The sequence below is a fragment of the Bubalus kerabau genome, chromosome 7 (genome assembly GCF_029407905.1).
Source record: "Bubalus kerabau isolate K-KA32 ecotype Philippines breed swamp buffalo chromosome 7, PCC_UOA_SB_1v2, whole genome shotgun sequence".
Taxonomy (NCBI): domain Eukaryota; kingdom Metazoa; phylum Chordata; class Mammalia; order Artiodactyla; family Bovidae; genus Bubalus; species Bubalus kerabau.
In genome coordinates, this window is record NC_073630.1 from 58,278,447 (window position 1) to 58,292,876 (window position 14,430).

Genomic DNA, 14,430 nt, shown 5'->3' on the forward strand with positions numbered 1-14,430 from the left:
CCCTGGGTGTTCTTTGGAAGGAATGATGCTAAAGCTGAAACTCCCGTACTTTGGCCACCTCATGCGAAGAGTTGACTCATTGGAAAAGACTCTGATGCTGGGAGGAATTGGGGGCAGGAGGAAAAGGGGACGACAGAGGATGAGATGGCTGGATGGCATCACCGACTCGATGGATGTGAGTTTGGGTGAACTCTGGGAGATGGTGATGGACAGGGAGGCCTGGCATCCTGCGATTCATGGGGTCACAAAGAGTCGGACATGACTGAGTGACTGAACTGAAAGCAATCTACTCTGTGGGCGTTTGCATGTGGGGTACATGGACACTTACTTTTAAAATTAATAATGAACACATCATTAGCATGAAATATAAGAGTTATGATATAAAGTATTAAAAAATAATCATCTAAGTTGACAGAGGAAAACATTCATTAGTCTTTTGTGATGTCACATGATCTAGATATATTTCAAGTAACTGATGGTAGTGAGTAGGTGAGTTCATGAATATGTAAGTGTAATGGCACATATTTTCATAAGTAATTTAACCTTTCAGTAGTAAAAGATTAAATTTACATATATAAATTAACAGTTTAATGATTAAGGAAATATAGAGAAAAACCTGCATTTTCTATGGAAACTCAGAAGCAAAGACATTCACACATGAGAAATCTTAAGGCATTTTAATAAGGTGATGTGTTAAAGTAATAAAGGAAAAGAGATCTATAATTTTTGAGGAAGAAGTAAAAAACTGAGAAAGGAGAAAAATATGTACTCAGCAAATCTAATTAATTCCATTAAGCTCAAAACCCCAGAGACCAGAAATAAAGGTTACAGTGGAAAAGTAAAGTGAAGGTAGATTACTCTCAATTATGCTTGCACAGAAAAAATAAATGAGGTGATGAGGTGTTGAAGAAGTGGGCAATCTGTTGACCCATTCTAATCTGAACTGCATAGCACTGATGATTTAAGGAAAAAAAATACAGAATTTTTTTCAAAACTAGTTTCTAATAATGGTATTTCTGCAAGGTATAAAAATAAGGATCTGTCCCAATAAATAGAATAAAATCTTTGGCCTGAGATTCTATTCACTGTCAAGGTCTCTTCTATAGAATGTATATGCCAATTTATTCCCAGCATACATCTCCATTCGAGTTCCTGAAAGAAAGCAAACATACATATCTTCCCTACCTTAGGATAAAAAAATTAAGTGGAGGTGCTCATTATTTCTCAGAGAAATAAATGTTGAGCAAGGAGTAAACATATAATTTCCTCTGCAAAAACAATAGAAAAATTCTAGGATCCTGATATTATTTTAAATAGGGTCTAAAATATGGACTCAGAGAAAAAGAAACTCCAATGAGAATATTTACAGCAATTAAAATCACAACAACAAAAAAGTTAGGAATTTTTCTCTGAAATTTATATTTGAACAAAAGAGTTTATTGTCTTAAGAATAGAAGAGGGATGTGCAAAGAGGAAAAAAAAAGCATAAACTCTGGAAAATTGCTTTGTTAAGAAAGCAATGAATTAAAAAATTAAAGTATCTAATAAATCCAAAAGCAATAAAGAAAAAAAAAAGTATTGAAAACAAACAAAAACCCAAGAATTTACTCTTGGTAATTAAAGTTCCTGAAAAATATAATATGCTATAGGAAACACATGATATATTTTCAAAAGTATTTCAAAAAGCTAAAAATTTAAACAACTCCCATGCAGAGATCATTAAGAGGACACGATTCAATGCTGTTTTTCTCTGAGAATGTTTGGTAATTTGAAATAGGTGGCTAAAAGATTATTTTGTGTATATGATGAACTTTGGCGTTACTGCATTTTAATTCTAAAAATCAGTCTCTAAAGTTAATCGCAGGTCTAAATATTAAAGATAAAACCAAAACAAAACATGGCTTCCTGAAAGTAACATGAGTATCTATCCCCACTACTTTAAGTAAGCAAAGATTTCCCCAAGGACCAGGGCACCCAGTGGCTCGGCAGTAAAGAATATGCCTGCAATGCAGGACAGAGATGCAGGAGACATGGGTTAGATACCTGGGTCTGGAAGATCCCCTGGAGGAAGAAACGGCACCGACTCCAGTATCCTTGCCTAGAAAATCTCAATCCATGGGGTCACAAGACAATCCGACACAGACAGAACTGGGTGACTAAACAACAAGAAAAAGGAAAAAAGATCGCTAACTTGCATATCAGTGATCTTAGAAGCTTTCAATAGTATAGCTAAGAGAGTGTTAAGGCAAATTAAAAATTGAGAGAATTTATTTTCAAAGAATCTTCTGGAAAAAATGGATGAAAGCCAAGTACATTTAACAAGAGGATTTACAAAAGACCAGCTGCAAAGGAAAAGGTTTTAAATGTCTGTAACAACAAAGAAATGCAAATTAAACCAAAATGAAATATTAATATTTACTAATCAAAATGACTAGAATTTAAAAGCCTAGTAATGCTAACTGCTGTTGAGCTACAGAATAATTGATAATATTACACTGATGGTGGAATGTAAATTGGGACAAACATTAAAGTGTCAGTTTACTTGAGCAAAAGGGCAAATTATAGGACTTACTGATTCTCCCCTGGATTCATAAACAAAAAAATTTTGTATATATGTGACCATAAAGACATATGTAAGAATATTTATAGAAGGGTTATTGAAAATAGCTTCAAACTGAAGTGATGCACATCAGTTCAGTTCAGTCGCTTAGTCATATCCGACTCTTTGCCACTCCATGGACTGCATCACGCCAGGCATTCCTGTCCATCACCAACTCCCCAAGCTAGCTCAAACTCACATCCATTGAGTTGGTGATGCTATCAACCATTTCATCCTCTATCATCCCCTTCTCCTCCTGCCTTCAATCTTTCCCAGCATCAGTCTTTTCTAAGGAGTCAGTTCTTCACATCAGGTGGCCAAATTATTGAAGTTTCAGCTTCAGCATCAGTTCTTCCAACAAATATTCAGTACTAATTTCCTTTAGGATTGACTGGTTTGATGTCCTTTCAGTTCAAGAGACTCTCAAGAGTCTTCTCCAACACCACAGTTCTAAAACACCAAATTTTTGGTGCTCAGCTTTCTTTATGGTCCAACTCTCACATCCATAGAGGACTGCAGGAAAAACCATAGCTTTGACTAGATGGACCTTTGTTGGCAAAGTAATGTTTCTGGTTTTTAATATGCTGTCTAGGTTTGCCATAGCTTTTCTTCTAAGGAGCAAGAATCTCTTAATTTCATGGCTACAGTTACCATCTGCAGTGATTTTGGAGCCCCAAAAAATAAAGTCAGTCACTCTTTTCACTGTTTCCCCATCTACTTGACATGAGGTGATGGGACCAGATTCCATGATCTTAGTTTTTTGAATGTTGAGTTTTAAGCCAGCTTTTTCACTCTCCTCTTTCATTTTCATCAAGAGGCTCTTCAGTTCCTCTTCACTTTCTGCCATACAGGTGGTGTCATCTGCATATCTGAGGTTATTGATATTTCTCCCAGCAATCTTGATTACAGCTTGTGCTTCTTCCAGTCCAGCATTTCTCATGATGTATTCTTTATATAAGTTGAATAGCAGGGTGACAATACACGGCCTTGACATACTCCTTTCCCAATTTGGAACCAGTCTGTTGTTCCATGTCCAGTTCTAACTGTTGCTTATTGACCTGCATACAGATTTCTTCAGGAGACAAGTAAGGCAGTTTGGTATTCCCATCTTTTTAAGAATGTTCCATAGTTTGCTGTGATCCACACAGTCAAAGGCATAATTAAGAAAGCAGCTGCTGCTGCTGCTAAGTCGCTTCAGTAGTGTCTGATTCTGTGCAACCCCATAGATGGCAGCCCACTAGGCTTCCCCGTCCCTGGGATTCTCCTGGTAAGAACAATGGAGTGGGTTACCATTTCCTTCTCCAATGCATGAAAGTAAAAACTGAAAGTGAAGTCGTTCAGTTGTGTCCAACTCTTAGCGACCCCATGGACTGCAGCTTACCAGGCTCCTCCATCCATAGATTTTCCAGGCAAGAGTACTGGAGTGGGATGCCATTGCCTTCTCCACAAGAAAGCAGAAGTAGATGTTTTTCTGGAATTGTCTTGCTTTTTCTATGATCCTAGATGTTGGCAATTTGATCTCTGGTTCCTCTGCCTTTTCTAAATCCAGCTTGAACATCTGAAGGGTCTTGATTTGTGTACTGTTGAAGCCTAGCCTGTAGAATTTAGAGCATTACTTTCCTGGCATGTGAGATGAGTGCAATTGTATGGTAGTTTGAACATTCTTTGGCATTGCCTTTCTTTGGGATTGGAATGAAAACTGACCTTTTCCAGTCTTGTGGCCACTGCTGAGTTTATGAAGTGATGCATATACTATGTGTAAAATGGATCTGGAAGTCCATTAAATAAAGTCCTACAATAGAAGGCTATCGATAAAAATGAGTTAACTGTGGCTATATGTAACAAGAATAAATCCACAAATGTATTATTAAGCAACAAAAACAAGATATCAAAGAATTATTCTATATAATTTCATTTATATCAGGGTATAAAATGGACAAAACTATGCCATAGAGTTAAAAGCTAAAATGGTAGTTACCTTTGTGAGATAAAAAGGAGTAATAAATAAATTGGAACATATCTGTATAGGGATTCTGGAGAGCTAATAATATTAAATATCATGATCTTAGTGGTGTACATTGAAGTGTGGTCACTATGTTGTATCTTATGTATCTGTACTTCATAATCTGTGAACTTTGCTCTGCTGTTGTTCACTTACTCATGTCTGAATCTGCGATGCCATGAATTGCAGCATGCCAGGCTTCCCTGTATTTCACTATCTCCCTGAGTTTGCTCAAACTCATGTCCATTGATTCAGTGACACCATCCAACCGTCTCATCCTCTGTGCCACCTTCTCCTCTTGCCCTCAATCTTTCTCAGCATTAGGGTCTTTTCCAATGAGTCAGCTCTTTGCATAAGGTAGCCAAAGTACTGGAGCTTCAGCTTTAGCATCTGTCCTTCCAATGAGTATTTAGAGCTGTTTTCCTTTAGGATTGCCTTGCTAGAAATCCATGCAGTTAACCAAAGTTTAAAAATATCCTAGAGATGTGCAAAATGAAGCATAGGCATGCTTTATTGTTTTATTCTACTTTATAATATTGGAAAAATTAGAAACAATATAAATGTTTTGCAATGGGGGATTTGCATATTAATATAAAAAACAGCACACAGATATAATATTTAATGATATGAAGGAAACGATGGTATTTTAGATGAAAAGGAAGGTTTAAGAACTCTGTACACAATAAATAACTATGCATTCATGCATTTCCTACTTAATATTCCTCATACTAGCACCAATTTAGTCCAAATCTATCTAAATATTTGTTAAGTTTATTTAATGTGTGTATATACACACATACATACACACATGCAGGTTTCACAGGTGGCTCAGTGGTTAAGAATCTGCCTGCCAATATAAGAGACACAGGAGACATGGGTTGGATCCCTGAGTTGGGAAAATGCTCTGGAGGAGGAAATGGGAACCCACTCCAGTATTCTTGCCTAGGAAATCCTATGGCAGAGGAGCCTGGTGGGCTACGGTCCACGGGATTGCAAACAGTTGGACATGACTGAGCAACTAAGCACATTTACATATGCACACACTAATCTTGTTTTCATAATTTTCTGAGTGTCATCATACAGTATTAACTGGAAAGAATCAGCTTGGCACTTTCTACTGTACATTATCATCCAAAAAATGTTGTTTACTCTACATACTGTAATTACTGTGTCAGTGAATGCTACCTTCTCTCCTGAGTTCAGCACAATCTGGATTTTTGTTCTTTATTTCTTTGAAATCTCTTTTCCTGCCTTAATTTTTATTTGAAGGAATGTTTTTGACCCATAGTGCCTGACAAATGGTCAGGAAGTTAGGTTTATATCTCCTCCAAAGAAGCAAAGGACAATTCTAAATATAAAACATACGTTCAGATCAGATCAGATCAGTCGCTCAGTCCTGTCCGACTCTTCCCAACCCCATGAATCGCAGCAGGCCAGGCCTCCCTGTCCATCACCAACTCCCGGAGTTCACTGAGACTCACGTCCATCGAGTCAGTGATGCCATCCAGCCATCTCATTCTCTGTTGTCCCCTTCTCCTCCTACCCCCAATCCCTCCCAGCATCAGAGTCTTTTCCAATGAGTCAAATCTTTGCATGAGGTGGCCAAAGTACTGGAGTTTCAGCTTTAGCATCATTCCTTCCAAAGAAACCCCAGGGCTGATCTCCTTCAGAATGGACTGGTTGGATCTCCTTGCAGTTCAAGGGACTCTCAAGAGTCTTCTCCAACACCACAGTTCAAAAACATCAATTCTTCGGCGCTCAGCCTTCTTCACAGTCCAACTCTCACATCCATACATGACCACAGGAAAAACCATAGCCTTGACTAGATGAACCTTTGTTGGCAAAGTAATGTCTCTGCTTTTGAATATGCTATCTAGAGCTACATAAAGAATCTCTAAGGAAATCATGGCAAAAACAGGTAAAACTCAGAAAATTTTGAATGATTGGAATTCCTATGCAATTTCTGAATATTAGTGTTGCCTGAAAGAACTGAATCCCAGTTGTAGGATGCTGACTAAAAACATGACAGGGATTATATTGTGATTTTTTGCGGAACCACCCCCATCGGAATTAGGATAAAACTGCACTGTTGAGGAAATTATCTTATTTGTAGCAACAACAAATGGCCCAGTATAAATGGAGTATAATTAAAGTACATATACATCTTCTAAAAGATGATTATAATTTTTAAGGGACTAATGTTATACTTGGTCATATTTTATTGCTACATTAAAAAATCTACACATAAAACAATGACATTATTGTAGATAATATACTTTAAAAATTAGTTCCCTCTCCAGCATCCATCATTTTAGATCATGTTTCTTATACTTAGTTAAATGTTAAAAATAGAAATATCACTTTGAAAATGATTACTTTGAATTGAATTTTCCTACTAGAACTTTAAAATCACTATTTACTTAGAAAAGAAGTATACATTTAAATATTTATTTAAATTAAGGCTCAATTTGAAGGAATCACTCAAACCTACTACTTTTTCATGAACGTAATTTACATATAGATTTCATATTCTTCTCTGCTTTAATACTATAATCTAAAAAATGCATTAAAATGTTTGAAAGCTTATTTGTTCAAGTGTACTTTGTCTTATTATTCTATAATGTCATTCAGAGTACTATTACAGGGTGTAAAATAAAATTTCATTATTGATTAGAATACATGTTTAAAGGTCAGCTTTAGCAAAGCATTTCAAACCTTGATTAGATTATGCTTGTTAAAGTTTCTGCACACCTTTGAATTTCAAAGTAATTATTTTAAACAATATATTGGCAGGAAAATATTATGGCTATGTTGCAAACTGTGACATTATTGTGTCAAATAAGGCATTTCTTACCTTATGTTATTTAAAGCTTCTCATGTTCCCAAAGAGAACATATTTTAGGTTTATGCTGGTTTTAAATTAATTAGTAATTTTATATATTCTATTTCCTTTAATAAGGAATATATACATATAAACTTTCAAATACTACATTTTTAAAGTCTGTGGAATACATTAGATATTATTTCCTTTTATAAAAATTTCACAAATATTCATTTATCTTGTCTATTTTCCAAAAGAAGAACAGGTTTTCAGTGATAGTACTCTTTCATTTTTTTTTTAAACATATTAAAGTATTCTTTTAGAGATGCTGTAGTAGTTACTCTGGTTTAGTCATTTTCAAAATATAAATTTGTGAAATAATGTCTTTTAAAACAGTTCAGTTCAGTCTCTCAGTCACATCCGACTCTGTGACCCCATGAGTTGCAGCACGCCAGGCCTCCCTGCCCACCAACTCCTGAAGTCTACCCAAACTCATGTCCATCAAGTCAGTGATGCCATCCAGCCATCTCATCCTCTGTCGTTCCCTTCTCCTCCTGACTCCAATCCCTCCCAGCATCAGGGTCTTTTCCAATGAGTCAACTCTTTGCATGAGGTGGTCAAAGTACTGGGATTTCAGCTTCAACATCAGTCCTTCCAATGAACACCCAGGACTGATCTCCTTTAAAATGGACTGGTTGGATCTCCTTGCAGTCCAAGGGACTCTCAAGAATCTTCTCCAACACCACAGTTCAAAAGCATCAGTTCTTTGGCACTCAGCTTTCCTCACATGCATACATGACCACTGGTAAAACCATAGCCTTGACTAGACAGACCTTTGTCGTCAAAGCAATGTCTCTGCTTTTCAATATGCTATTTAGGTTGGTCATAACTTTCCTTCCAAGGAGTAAGCACATTTTAATTTCATGGCTGCAATCACCATCTGCAGTGATTTTGGAGCCCAGAAAAATAAAGTCTGACACTGTTTCCACTGTTTCACCATCTATTTGCCATGAAGTGATGGGACCAGATGCCATGATCTTAGTTTTCTGAATGTTGGGCTTTAAGCCAACTTTTTCAATCTCCTCTTTCACTTTCATCAAGAGGCTTCTTAGTTCCTCTTCACTTTCTGCCATAAGGGTGGTGTCATCTGCATATCTGAGGTTATTTAAAATAGTAGATCTATTTAAACTTTATCCTATATGCAGATGACTTGATTTTAGAAATGGAGATATATTATGACATTATCTTCTAACAAGATTTATAAACATTTTTAGTACCTAATATAAAATTGGGTAAAATGGTAGAATAAACATTTTTATAGATTGTTGTATAATGCAATCAATAACTTCATGAGCAACTGTATATAGCCTGAACCCTGATTCAGAAAACTTAATGAAGTATTTAATAAGGAATTATCCTAAGTATCTTGTCAATCTTGATAATAATACTGAATAATTTAATGATTAATTATTCCCATAATTTTATTACCCAGTATGATAGCTCTATATTGAATTTTTTTTTAATTTTGCCTTGATATTAATCATTATGCCAGTATTATTTTATAAAAATATACAATTATTTTTAATAAATCATTTCATATATAATTAACATTATTTGTAACCTATGACACAAATTAACCTTTTATTTATTAACTCAATCTATATACATTATCACAGAATGTGGTATAACTATACATTAAGAAATAATTCAACTTTTCTCAAAATTTAATTTATTTTGAGAGAGAAGGAAGTCTGGAGTATATCAAATGAACTGATTAAACGCAATTTTATGTCTTAAATCATCTATAATGTATGATTTTGAAAAATAAGTGGAATTAATATAATACCTGGAGATAGATGTCCATAATAAAATAATCAAATATCTCATATTCAGGAAGATCAGCAGATCTTATCTTTCATAACATGCTCAGGTACACGTAGTTAGGAAGATATAGTTTACATCCTTCAGTGATTATCATGTTCAAATATCAGTTTCTTCTAAAAATGAAAAATGGAACCAAGGTGTTTCTCAAATTGTTAAAACTTTGAGGAATTACTACTATTCTATTAAATTTGTATGGCTAAATCCATAGAATAAAGACCAAAAATAGCTTCTTTTCCAAGGATTAATCTTTAGTCCCAGGATACGATATTCTAACTCAGGTGATAAATTATCTAAAAAAGTTCCTGCAACTTTTACTGAAGTGATCTTCATACTATTTTCACTTATAAACTCTGCATTTATACACAGTCAGATAGTTAAATATTGTCAAAACAGTGAACGTTACTCATGGGTAAAGAGAATCAACAAGTGATTAATAAAATACAATAATGACTTTCATTTCAAATATGAAATTGATATCTCCAATTTCTTGATGAGAGTTATCTAGTCTTGATTACACAAGGTAATATTACCAGGAATATCAATCAGGAAGTTTTCTGTTGGACTAAAGATACATTTCCATAACATTTTTAGACTGCACTGTCACTCATTATCTAACATGTTTTTCCAAATACAAAAAAAACCCACAAAAAACTGTCTAATTTAAAGCATTAGATAATTTTTCAGTGAACTTATACTGAAATAGAAAAAAACTATGAAATATTTTGCGATTCATTACTGGATGTTTTATGGATTCACTTGAGCTAGCAAATATTCTTACACATTCAGGGGCATCATTATACATACTGCCTGGACCATATTTCCATTTTTATTACATGCCTAACAATGGGGAGTTACCAAGTTTTGGAGTCCCTTCTCGTGAAGTAATGGGCCAACACTAATACCTCCATGCTGCTGCTGCTGCTGCTAAGTCGCTTCAGTCGTGTCCGACTCCGTGCAACCCCATAGACAGCAGCCCACCTGGCTCCCCTGTCCCTGAGATTCTCCAGGCAAGAACACTGGAGTGGGTTGCCAGGGCTCAGTAATTGCCTGAGGTGGATCACTGAAGGTGTGACTTAGGCATAAAGCCCTGCGGTTCTTGTGATTATAAGATTCACCTCAGCAACAACCATCAGAGAACTTTGAAAAGACAGGTTTATTACTCATAGGTCCTGAAGGGATCATGGCATGCCTGGAGCCACACAGTGAGGTCATAGGGGAGAGGGAGAGAGAGAAAGAAAAGTTCTGGGGTTCTACTTTTCTTGGGGTTGAGGGTAGAGTACCTAGGTTTTCATGGGTTCACTTCATATTATTGAATTTAAAACACAGTAGCTGGCATTAAAATGGAAGAAGGGAAAAGCAAGCAGTGAAACTGTCAATTATCTAAGTCAAATAGAGCTCTTCAAAAAATGACAACTTCAACGGTGAGGTGACTTGGCTCATTAACCTGGGTGATATGTTTGTTCAGGATGGATTTTTCTTAAGTAGAGGATTCTGCCATCAAAAGCATGATGTCAGGCAGTTACAATACAATGAAAATGGCTATTTGGCAGATGTTTGTCATATATATTGTCCTGAAAATTAACTCAAATACTTGGAAAAAAATGAAACATGGCATAAATGCTGAAAGAAGACAAAATCATTTGCACTAGCTAAAATATTTCAATTGAAATACCCAGGGCAATCAAGTAAAATATAGAACTATTAATTTCCTTTAGTGTAATAAGTGGGAAAGGACAGTACATTGATGGTTATCACTCCACTGGATAATAATAATAGAAAATTAAAAAAAAATATTTACCCCATATCATCAGTTCAGTTCAGTTGATCAGTCATGTCCGACTCTTTGTGACCCCATGAATAGCAGCATGCCAGGCCTCCCTGTCCATCACCAACTCCCGGAGTTCACTCAAACTCACCTCTATCGAGTCGGTGATGCCATCCAGCCATCTCATCCTCTGTCATCCCCTTCTCCTCCTGCCTCCAATCCCTCCCAGCATCAGAGTCTTTTCCAATGAGTCAACTCCTCGTATGAGGTGGCCAAAGTACTGGAGTTTCAGCTTTAGCATCATTCCTTCCAAAGAAATCCCAGGGCTGATCTCCTTCAGAATGGACTGGTTGGATCTTATTGAACTCCAATGGACTCTCAAGAGTCTTCTCCAACACCACAGTTCAAAAGCATCAATTTTTCAGCGCTCAGCTTACTTCACAGTCCAACTCTCACATCCATATACATGACTACTGGAAAAAACCAGAGCCTTGACTAGACGGACCTTTGTTGGCAAAGTAATGTCTCTGCTTTTCAATATGCTATCTAGGTTGGTCATAACTTTCCTTCCAAGGAGTAAGCATATTTTTATTTCATGCCTGCAGTCACAATCTGCAGTGATTTTGGAGCCACCAAAAGTAAAGTCTGACACTGTTTCCACTGTTTCACCATCAATTTGCCATGAAGTGATGGGACCAGATGCCATGATCTTAGTTTTCTGAATGTTGAGCTTTAAGCGAACTTTTTCACTCTCCACTTTCACTTTCATCAAGAGGCTTTTTAGTTCCTCTTCACTTTCTGCCATAAGGGTGGTGCCATCTGCATATCTGAGGTTATTGATATTTCTCCCAGCAATCTTGATTCCAGCTTGTGCTTCTTCCAGCCCAGCATTTCTCATGATGTACTCTGCATATAAGTTAAATAAGCAGGGTGACAATATACAGCCTTGACATACTCCTTTTCCTATTCAGAACCAGTCTGTTGTTCCATGTCCAGTTCTAACTATTACTTCCTGACCTGCATATAGGTTTCTCAAGAGGCCAGTCGGGTGGTCTGGTATTCCCATCTCTTTTAGAATTTTCCACAGTTTATTGTGATCCACTTGGTGAAAAGTTTTGGCGTAGTAAATAAAGCTAAATAGATGTTTTTTTTGGAACTCTCTTGCTTTTTGCATGATCCAGCAGATGTTGGCAATTTGATCTCTGGTTCCTCTGCCTTTTCTAAAACCAGCCTGAATATCTGGAATTTCACGGTTCACATATTGCTGAAGCCTGGCTTAGAGAATTTTGAGCATTATTTTATTAGCGTGTGAGATGAGTGCAAAATAAATTTGAGAAATAATAAGTAGCTTTAAAAAGATACAAAACAATAAGTAAAACATTACATTATTGTGATGATGTGTGTGTTATTCACGCAATCACGTCCCACTTTTTGCAACTCCATGGACTATATGTAGCCTTTCAGGCTCCTCTGTCCATGGAATTCTCCAGGCAAGAATACTGGAATGGGTTGTCATTCCTTTCTCCAGGGGATCTTCCTGACCCAGGGATCGACCCATGTCTTTTGTGTCTCATGCATTGGCAGGCAGATTCTTTATTGTCTGAGCAACCAGAGAATATATATATATATATATATATATATATATATATATATATATATATCTCATATATTATATTTTCTTTTTATTTATTTAGATAAGGCATCTAAGTTATCCAAATCTATTAATTGTATATATTTAGTATAGTTATATCGGAGAAGGCAATGGCACCCCATTCCAGTACTCTTGCCTGGAAAATCCCATGGACAGAGGAGCCTGGTAGGCTGCAGTCCATGGGGTCGCTAAGAGTTGGACACAACTGAGCGATTTCACTTTCACTTTTCATTTTCATGCATTGGAGGAGGAAATGGCAACCCACTCCAGTGTTCTTGCCTGGAAAGTCCCAGGGATGGCGGAGCCTGGTGGGCTGCCTTCTATGGGGTCACACAGAGTCGGATGGACTGAAGCGACTTAGCAGCAGCAGCAGCAGTACAATTATATGGAGATGGAAAATGCAGCCCACTCCAGTATTCTTGCCTAGAGAATCCTATGGATGGAGGAGCCTGGTGGGCTGCTGTCCATAGGGTTGCACAGAGTTGGACATGACTGAAGCTACTTAGCATGTATGCATGCACTGGAGAAGGAAATAACAACCCACTCCAGTGTTCTTGCCTGGAGAATCCCAGGGCCAGAGGAGCCTGGTGGGCTGCTGTCTATGGGGTCACAGAGTTGGACAGGACTAAAGTGACTTAGTAGCAGCAGCAGCAGTATAGTTATATATATTTAGTGTCACAGAATCTATGCATATGTGCACAAAAATCACTGAGGACTATGGCTATGAGATCCTTGAAAATAGATGATAATTATACTTTTAACTCCCCTGGAAGTATAAAGGTCATAATAGTTGCACAGTACATGCTTATCATATGACTAAACAGTGTAGAATAAATTGTTGTTGTTTAGTTGTTAAGTTGTGTTCTTTTGCAACTGATGGACTATAACCACAGGTTTTTCTATTCATGGGATTTCCTAGGCAAGAATACTATAGTAGTTTGCCATTTCACTCTCCAGGGTATCTTCCTATCCCTGGGATGAATCAGCATCTCCTGAATTGGCAGGTGGATTCTTTACCATCAAGCCACTGGGAAAGCCCCAAAACATAATATAATGCTATTAAAAATGGTCTGATATCTTCAATAAATTAGAAATTTTTATTTTACAGTTTTCAAATGTTTCAGTTCAGTTCAGTTCAGTCGTTCAGTTCAGTCGCTCAGTCGTGTGCGACTCTGCGATCCCATGAATTGCAGCACGCCAGGCCTCCCTGTCCATCACCAACTCCTGGAGTTCACTCAAACTCACCTCCATCAAGTTGGTGATGCCATCCAGCTATCTCATCCTCTGTTGTCTCCTTTTCCTCCTGCCCCCAATCCCTCCCAGCATCAGAGTCTTTTCCAATGAGTCAACTCTTCGCATGAGGTGGCCAAAGTACTGGAGTTCCAGTTTTAGCATCATTCCTTCCAAAAAACACCCAGGGCTGATCTCCTTTAGAATGGACTGGTTGGATCTCCTTGCAGTCCAAGGGACTCTCAAGAGTCTTCTCCAACACCACAGTTCAAAAGCATCAGTAATTGAAAAAGAAAATATGTTTCTCTAAGCAGTTTTAGGCTCAAGGTAGTACAGATTTACACTTAAGAATATTTACTTGACTTTCAGTCATAACGTTTCAAATAAATGTTTTGCACCTGCACAGAAGAAAGAGCCCCAAAGGAAACCCAAATATCACGGCAAAAGGGACAAGGGCTCGGGAGGGCAATCCTGACTC